Genomic DNA, 9,188 nt, shown 5'->3' on the forward strand with positions numbered 1-9,188 from the left:
AGTTCATCGTGGAGCACAAGACAGCGTCACCAGTAGAGCCTTTGGTAGGCGAAGACTACTTTTGTCAGGATAAGTTGTACTAGCTGTCCCCTTTCAAATTGGCCGTTGTGGCATCCCTTCCCGCTCAATATTTTTGAAGAGGACCAGGGCCTATATAAATAGGACTAGCCACCACGTTAGGAGGAGGGACTTTCGATCCTCACACCCACAAGTTCATCAAGCACAAGAACACCTCTCCTCAGGAGGCTGTTCTTCCCCTTGTACTGTTCATCCTCAGCCCGAGAGGCAATCCACCACCACCACACTGGAGTAGGGTATTACACCACAACGGTGGCCCGAACCAGTATAAATCTTGTGTCTTGTGTGTTGCGAGTTCGTCGTGCCTAGCCTAGAGATCGCGAAGTGTGTGAGGGGGAGATCTCCGCGCGCACCCCAGTGTTCGAACCTTAAGGGTTTTGCCGGAACCCGAAATCTGACATTTGGCGTGCCAGGTAGGGGTGCGCCGGAGTTTTTCCTTCGCTGACCCGCGTCCCATCGCTTCGGCGCAACCATGTCGGACACTCGTCGCGCCCGCGCTGAGCACCGGGCCACCCTCGCCGCCCGCGTCGCCCAGACGGCTCTTGTCGGCGGGCCTCCCCGTCGTTCTCTGTCACCCGCCGCCAACGCCGCCACCGGCCCGGCGGGAAACGAGCAGCAGGCATCCTCTTTGCACACCTTGGTGTGGTGGGACGGCCGCACCGCCACCCCGTCGCTGACCCTTGCTGGTTTGTCGTCTCACGCTCGTCGCGCTCCCACGGACGCGTGGGCCATGCTACTCATGGCGCACGAGCTGCTGCGTTAACGCCCAGTCGACGACCTCTATGAGGACTGGTTGGATCACATCGCCGAGCTTGTCAGCCCCGCAGGGGGCTCCCCTGCACCGTCCCTCTCGCTGCCTCGTCCTTTGCACCAAGACGGCGCCCTGGCGCCAAGGCGCGCAGCTCCACGGTGCGACCCGCTGCGCCAAGCACCCGCGCGTGAAGAAAGAAGCTGTCAAGAAGTTCCTCGACCGCAAGAGAACGCTCCACCGCTCCCTGCACCGCCACATCAGGATCGCTTGCCACGGTAGGGCCTTGCACCGCTTGCCGTGGCGGCACGCGGGTGCCAAGATTAAGCTCCACCTCCATGGCGGGCCCCGGTGACCACGGCCGGCTGCCGCGCCTTCACACCCGAGCTGCGTAGCATCGCCTGGCCGGGCAAGTTCTAGCCGGATGTGCCTCCTCGCTACGACGGCACCCCCGACCCCGCAGAGTTATTGCAGCTCTACGAGCTGAGCATCGAGGCGGCCAATGGTGACGAGAAAGTCATGGCGAACTGGTTCCCCATGGCGCTCAAAGACGGCGCCCATTCGTGGGTCCTGAACATGCCTCCGGGCTCGATCTCCTCCTGGGACGAGATGCGTGACCGCTTCGTCGCCAACTTCCAGGGCACTCGCGACTGCCCCCGGCCGCGGGTGACCTGTGCCGCGTCAAGCAACAATCGGGAGAGACCCTCCAGAAGTACATCCAGCGCTTCAACAACATCCGCCTCAAGATCCCCAAGGTGACGGACGAGGCCATCATCTCGGCATTCTCTGATGGTGTCCATGACGTCAAGATGAAGGAGGAGCTCGCCATCCACGAGGAGTTGTGCACATCCCTGGAGCTGTTCAACCTGGCAACCAAGTGCGCAAGGGCTGAGGAAGGGCGCCTTTCCCTCCTCGAGCTCCCAGCTGCCAACCCGGAGGAGAAGAAAGCCAAGGCCAAGGACGTGAAGCGCAAGGGAGTCGCCGTGCTCGCGGCGGAGCCGGCTGTGAAGCGCGGCAGGGACCAGCCTGAGTCATCCAAGAGCAGCCGACCATTCTGCGCCTTCCACAACGTGCACAGCCACAACACCAACGACTTTCAAGAGCTCAGGGAAATTCGCGATGGAGGTCCGAGGAGGAGGACGTGGCGGAGGACGTTGGGACGACTGTGGTCCACGCTAGGAGTGGCGCGACCGACCCCGTGAGGACTGCTGGCAAGATCAGCCTTGTGAGGGCGCCTGGAGGGATCAGCCTCGCAAGGATCGCCCTCAGGGCAACCCCGGTATTCCTCCGCTGCCACCACCACCAAGAAGGAATGACGACCACCATCAAGACAAGGGTGCTGGGGGCTTCCAGGAGCCGCGTGCAATCGCCTGCATCTTGGGCGGAGCTCAAGCCCCAGCCTCACAGCGTATCTTCAAGCAGTTTGCTCGCGAGGTGAACGTGGTCCTCCCCAAGCTCGAGGCCACACGCCCGCTCAGGTGGTCCAAGTGCGCCATCACTTTCAGTTCGGCAGATCAGCTCAAGTGCGTGGCTACCGCTGGCACTCTCCTGGTGCTTTGTTCACCCGTCATCAGCAACATACAAGTCACCAAGACCCTCATCGACGGCGGCGCAGGGCTCAACGTCTTGTCCTTCGACACGTTCGACAGTCTCCAAGTGCCCTACGACCAGCTTTAGCCCACTAAGCCCTTCTTAGGAGTGACCGATGGTTCCACCACACCGATAGGGCAGATCCGCCTCCCTGTCACCTTTGGAGAATGCAACAACTACTGCACTGAGCTCATCGACTTTGACGTCGCCCACATCCGTCTGCCATAGAATGCTATCCTCGGGTATCCAGCCCTGGCCAAGTTCATGGCAGTGACGCACCACGGCTACAACGTCCTTAAGATGCCAGGGAGCGGCGGGATCATCACAGTCCCCTGCAAAGAAAGATATGTGGTGTTCTCCCGCGATCGCACCTTCCATGCAGCATCAATTGAAGACCCCGACAACAGTGCAGATCGGTACCCTCCTAAGGTTGTCCCCAAGAAGAAGAAGCAGCTACTCCGTGCCGGACCTGAGGAGGGCGGCATCGCGAGTGGTACCTCGTCAGGATCAGCGCCCGCACCTGGGGTGCCTCCCTCCCTCGCATAGGAAGGCACGCCCGACGCCCTCCTCGGGCAGGGCTCGATGGATCTCTTTTGGAGGGCCTCAGACCTTGCCAACGTCATGAGGGAGGCACTCGAGCACCACTTGGGGGCGTGCTTCGCGGCACGTCTCCCTCAGGAGGACACAGGGCGAGGGGCGCCCAACGCTGAGGAGTTCGTTGCCAAGACCACTCAGGAACTGCAAGACACGAGAGCCACGCGCGGCGACCACCACTCAACGGGCGCAGCTCCCCATCCAGGCGAGGATGCCGGGCTGCGCGTCTGCATCGACGTCCCAGGGCTCAACAGGGCCGCATCTCAGTTGCTCTTCTGGCCTTCGCGCGTGGGGCGCTGCGAGGACCTACCGCACAGCTACGTTCACATGCCATTCGACCTGCCGAGCGTGGTACCTGCCTTCCAGCGCAGCTTGCGGAGCATCCAAGCGGCTCAGGAGGCCAGGCACCACGCCACCTTGGCAGAGATGGAGACGGTCCTCAAGGAACCGCCCGGACCCCCGGAGCCTCCTGAGGCTCAGGGCCCCGGTGGCTCGTGAGAAGCAACTCCTTCGCCACGCATCTTCAGCTACTCCAGCATCCCTTCTACAACGGAACCAGGTGACATTTTCCAAGTTTATTTACCTAGGAGTGCCCCCAGGGCTGCATCATTCCCAGGCCGCGTGGGTCCGTCCCTATGGCATGTATCCCCTTTTTATGCCTTTAGCTTACCTTGTTGGGGGCGCCCCTTGGGCTGCATCATCCCCAAGCCGCTCGCACCTGACCCAGTGGCATGTGTCGTTCATGCATTTACCTAAGCTAGTTTGCTTTCCATGCTTAATCTATCTATGACTATCACCTGCTTGATTGTCACCCACCACGGGAGCCGCTCGCCAGTCGTCTTTCTTCAGGACCCTTCGTGTGAGAGGGTTAGGCACGGCATCTGTGTTCGGGCCCGTCCCTGCAGCATCGATAAATCCAACTGCTGAGCTTTGTCTGGCGGGTCGGCCCCGTTCACGTCACCTCCTGGGGCCGTTGGTGCTTGGCTTTCTCACGCGATGACCTCGGGAGATTCGTTCGGCGCAGGTTGTCTGACCACCTCGCAGGACCAACACAGTGAACAAGAATCAAGACCAGGCGCAACCCGCCTTATGGTAGGGCCTCATGAGTCCCCCGCTGGCTCATGAGTGCCCAGACACACCTCGTCTAGCCCTGCCATGCAAGCCACATGTCAGGGCGGGGCTGTACACACCCCGGGGGCTCTCCGTAGTAGGGAGTCCCCTCCCACGTACCAGTGGAAGCACCATGCTCCCCGCTGGTCGTCGACACTGCCGAGGAGCGGCTATGCCCATGCAAGTGCAGAAGTGGTATGCTCCAGGCTGGTGATAAACAACTGAGGGCGGCCCCATGGACGCATCAACCTCAGGGAGCCCCTGAGCTCAGTGTCTGGCCTCACCGCAACACCTCCCCTCGGGAGAGTTGCGTGAGGGGCTGGGCACGGGGGCTGCGCTCGGGTCACGCCCAAGCGTACGCCGCCCAACCAAGTCCCCTGGACCTGGTCGCTGTGCGCCCCTCCTGAGCCGAGCCTTGGCGAGGGCAAAGGTATGAAGGTTGTTTGCGCATCAAGGGGGACTCCTGAGCATCGTGACTCTGGAGCCTAACTGGTCACGTAGCCCCTCACTCCTTGGTTCTGTCCTGGTCTCTAGTCGGCCCAACGGCGGTTGAGGTATGCGCGGGGTCGGGCCCTGCCGACGTAGAACACTAGACCTATCCCCGTGTCTCTTTCCTATAAGTTGTTTGCGCATCAAGGGGGACTCCTGAGCATCACGACTCAGGAGCCTAACTGGTCATGTTGCACCCTCACTCCTTGGACTCGTCCTGGTCTCCGGACGACCCAACGGCGGCTGAGGTATGCGCGGGGCCGGGCTCTGCCGACGTAGAACTTAAAGAAAATAGGAAGAAAATCGCAAAATCTCAAGCAAATATTACAAGACATATTGTTCTCCCAAATATCAAACGCAAGTTTAAACACCTCCACGAGGCATGATGCATGTTGCAGGAGTAAAACGGGAAAACAGCCAAAAGCAGGTCACCCCTGGACATCATCATCGCCCGCAAGAGGTGCTCCTCCCTTGGTGGCGTCGCCTTCACCTGTACTACTGGCCGAGGCTGCACTGGCGATGCCGGTCGAAGGCGCGAGAGCGAAGGCGCGGAACTTCTTCAGCAGGGCCTCCACCTGACCCGTCACGGCGCGGTGGTGGCCGCGTAGCATTCGTCGTCCACAGGCTCCAGCAGCTCATCAAGGCAGGCGGCGGGATTGCGAAGATGAAGGTGGATGAAGCCACGCATCAATGCGGCTGTGGAAAGTACGCGGGCTTGTTCCTCCACCATCGGATCAATGCCGACCACAACCTCCTCAAGCGCGTCAACCAAGTAGGGAAGCAGCTGAGCGGGGCCGTCCTCGTCGGTGGTCAGTGGCCTCTCCAAGCCCTTCTCGTAGAGTGCCTTCAGCGCCACGCGGGACCTTTTCTTGAGGAGCATGAAGGCCGCGCGGTCCTCGGCCAGGACCTTCGCCTTGGCGCCAAGATCGGCCTTCTCTGCCTCCGCCTTCCACTCGAGCTCCTCCAGCCGGCTGCGTTCCGTGGCCTATGCCTCCGCCAGCTCTCCCAGCTCAGCGTCGCGATCCTTGATGGCGTCCTCCCGGGCCCTCATCCTCTCCTCCTCTGCCTGGCATCCACGAGCTTCTTCTACGCGCAGATCACGCAGATTCTTCAGCTTGGCCTCCAGCGCCTGGCAGCGATCTTGGGCGATCTCGGCATCCTTCAGCGCGGCTTTGCGAGCAGCAGCTGCTTGGGCGACGGCTTGCCTCTCCTTCTCGGAGGTCACCGAGGCCTGGCTCAGCGCTGCCCAAACGGACACGTCAGAATGGAGCCAGCCAGAGACCAGCTCCAGGCGCCCAGCCACCAAATGGGGGTCGGCGCCCTGAAGATCCCCTCACAACCGGGTCATCTCAAGAAGAGCACGCTCCAAGACATCGGGGGAGGGAGAAGGACCTGTAACCAATGGTGCAGCGGGAGGAGGAGGAAAAGGTATCGTCACCACAGCTTGGGGGACCGAGGGTTCCTGAGCTTTCATGACCCCAGCGGCTGGGCCGGACACCAGCACCTCCGGAGCCAGCGGGGCCACGGGGGCTGACCCCTCATGAGGATGCTCCTCCAGGCCTCGCGAGAACGAACGGGTCGGGGAAGTGCGAGTGCCATCGCTCCCTTTCTTCACGGAGGGGAGTGCAGCTGCTGCAGATGGTTCCGCCCCAGGCGGGGTCGCTGCATCCTTCCAACCAACGATGAACATCAAGGAGCAGCAGCATAAGCAAGAACAAGGCAAAGCTCGAGCACTTACTGGTCCACCGTGGTGTAGTCCACCCTCCGCTTGCTGAGCTTGAAGCCTGAGAGCCTCGAAGCTTGAGGCGCGGGCGCGTGGGCTCCGGGAGCAGATGACGGACCAGCGGAGGGGTCGGAGGCAGCCCCAGGCACCGTCAGAGAAGGAGCAGCATCACGGGAGACCAGCGCCAACCTACCCCTCATCGGGACCGCGGGCGGCTCCCCCTTCTCCTGACGGGCACTGGCCTCGTCATCATCTGGCAAGGTGTAGAGGATGTCGGCCTTGCTCAAATGGGAGGTCTCCCCCATCCCTTCAGGGGTCACCTCCGAGTCCTCCTCCTCCTCTTCCTCCCTGCGGGACTCGCCAGAAGACAGCTCCACCGGCGTCGGTGCCACAGGGGCCCCGGTGGGTGCCGACGGCACCAGCCCGCATCCATCGAAGGTCGGCCTGGCGGCCATGACCTGCATCCTGTCCTTGCGGCAGAACAAGGGAACGAAGACGCTCGGAGAGTACTCTTGGTCGTCCCCAACCAGGAGGCGGAGAGCAGCAGCCAGCTCATCGTCAGGAAGGGCTTCCGGACTCAGGCGAACCTTGTCCTCTTCATCCCCAAGCCTCCACAAGGGGCGCGTGCGCGCCTAAAGCGAGGCCACATGCAACATCAGGAATTCCCTCAGGAGCATGGCCCCTGTCACCTTTGCCGCCTTCGTTTTTCCCGGCTTCAGATTGACGCTCATCTTCTCCAGCACCAACGTCGCCCGCTCATCAGTGAGCTTCGCGTAAGACCACCCCTTGTCAGACTGGGACATCTTCGTTGGCAGCACCAAGCGTGGGTGGACGCACTTGGCGTCCATCATGACCCACTTGCTCCTGAAGCCGTCGGCCTTCTTCCCAGCCTTCGAGATTGAGTTGGCCTTGCCGGTAGCGATGAAGTTGGCACACCCGGAGGTATGACCCTCTTTGATGTGGAGGAAGAAGAAGTGGCGCAGAAGAGCCACGGACGGCATCACGCCAAGGTATGCCTCGCAGTAGTAGGCGAAGATCGACAAGAGAAGGATAGAGTTGGGATGAAGATGCAACTCCTGAAGCCCATAGTGGCCAAGGACCTCGTAGAAGAAGTCGGAAAAAGGAGGAACCAGCCCCGCGGCGATGCTGCTCGTGAAGAAAGGGAAGAAGGTTCTTCCCTCGGGCTCCGGCACAACGGAGCCCGCCCGGAGCTCGGTCTTCCCCCTCTCGTTGCTTTCCCCCGCCGTCAGCAGGCGGGTGGCAGCGAGGCTCTTCTCCGAGACGTTGGGCGCGTCGAGAGCTGGCTCGTACCAAGCCGACGACGAGGCAAGCTTGACCTTCTGGGGCGCCATTGGTCGCCAGTGCAGAAGGGGATGGGAGCAGATCTCGAGATTTCAGAAGCAAGGGGCGAGAAAGGGGATCTGTAGCAAGGCGAAAGGAGGCAATGAAGGCAAGCGTTGCTCACACCAGCCTTTTGTTAGTCGGGCAGTTGCCGAGGCAGCGTAGGGAAGCGGAGACGCCCATGTCCAATCAACCACCATGCGTTGACTATGGCCGCAGGCTGATGGGGCCCGCGGCGCTCCGCACTTGCCCTTTGGCTTCGCCTCGAAGCCAAGTCCGAGTGTGCCTTGGGCCCGGGGGCTACTGTCGGCATTCTTGGAATGGGGGTCCCCAGACTTGCCTGCCTGTGGCCCATGGCGTGGCTCCACAAGCGGGCCCGTACGGCCCATCTTCACCAGCAAGCACTCAAGACCCTCGCGAGGGGCCAAGCCTCACGAGGCGGACGACGCAAGACCTCCTCGAGAACGGCCTCACCAGGCTGCCTCGCGAGGGGCGGAGAGATCAAGGCAAGGAAAACCTCGCGAGGTTCTCATGACGTGAGCCATGACGACAAAGGCCAGGCGGGCGCCAACGCGCACAGGGTGTCCTTGTTTCCTCTTTGGTGCTAAGGAGGCAAGCGCAGGTGAGGAGTACCGAGGCGTGAAGCAAAGGTTTCCATATCGGTGCAACGAGACCAAGACCAGCAGGACGGCAAGACGGAGGTCATCATGGAGCCCAAGATAGCGTCACCACCAGAGCCTTTGGCGGGCGAAGACTACTTTTGTCAGGATAAGTTGTACTAGTTGTCCCCTTTCAAATTGGTCGTTGTGGCATCCCTTCCCGCTCAATATTTGGGAAGAGGACCCGGGCCTCTATAAATTGGACTAGCCACCACATTAGGAGGCGGGACTTTCGATCCTCACACCCACAAGTTCACTAAGCACAAGAACACCTCTCCTCAGGAGGTTGTTCTTCCCCTTGTACTGTTCATCCTCAGCCCGAGAGGCAATCCACCACCACCACACTAGAGTAGGGTATTACACCACAACGGTGGCCCGAACCAGTATAAATCTTGTGTCTTGTGTGTTGCGAGTTCATCGTGCCTAGCCTAGAGATCGCGAAGTGTGTGAGGGCGTGATCGGTGAGGGGGAGATCTTCGCACGCACCCCAGTGTTCGAACCTTAAGGGTTTTGCCGGAACATGAAATCCAACAATGCTAGAATTGTATTGATCGGAAACCTAAATACATGTGTGAATACATAGACAAACACTGTGTCCCTAGTGAGCCTCTACTTGACTAGCTCGTTGATCAAAGATGGTTAAGGTTTTCTGACCATGGACATGAGTTGTCATTTGATAACGGGATCGCATCATTAGGAGAATGATGTGATGGACAAGACCCATCCGTTAGCTTAGCATAATGATCGTTCAGTTTTATTGCTATTGCTTTCTTCATGTCAAATACATATTCCTTCGACTATGAGATTATGCAACTCCCGGATACCAAAGGAATGCCTTTTGTGCTATCAAACGTCA

This window comes from Triticum urartu, chromosome 7A, assembly GCF_056163025.1.
Source record: "Triticum urartu cultivar PI428250 chromosome 7A, HENAU_Tu73, whole genome shotgun sequence".
NCBI lineage: Eukaryota > Viridiplantae > Streptophyta > Magnoliopsida > Poales > Poaceae > Triticum > Triticum urartu.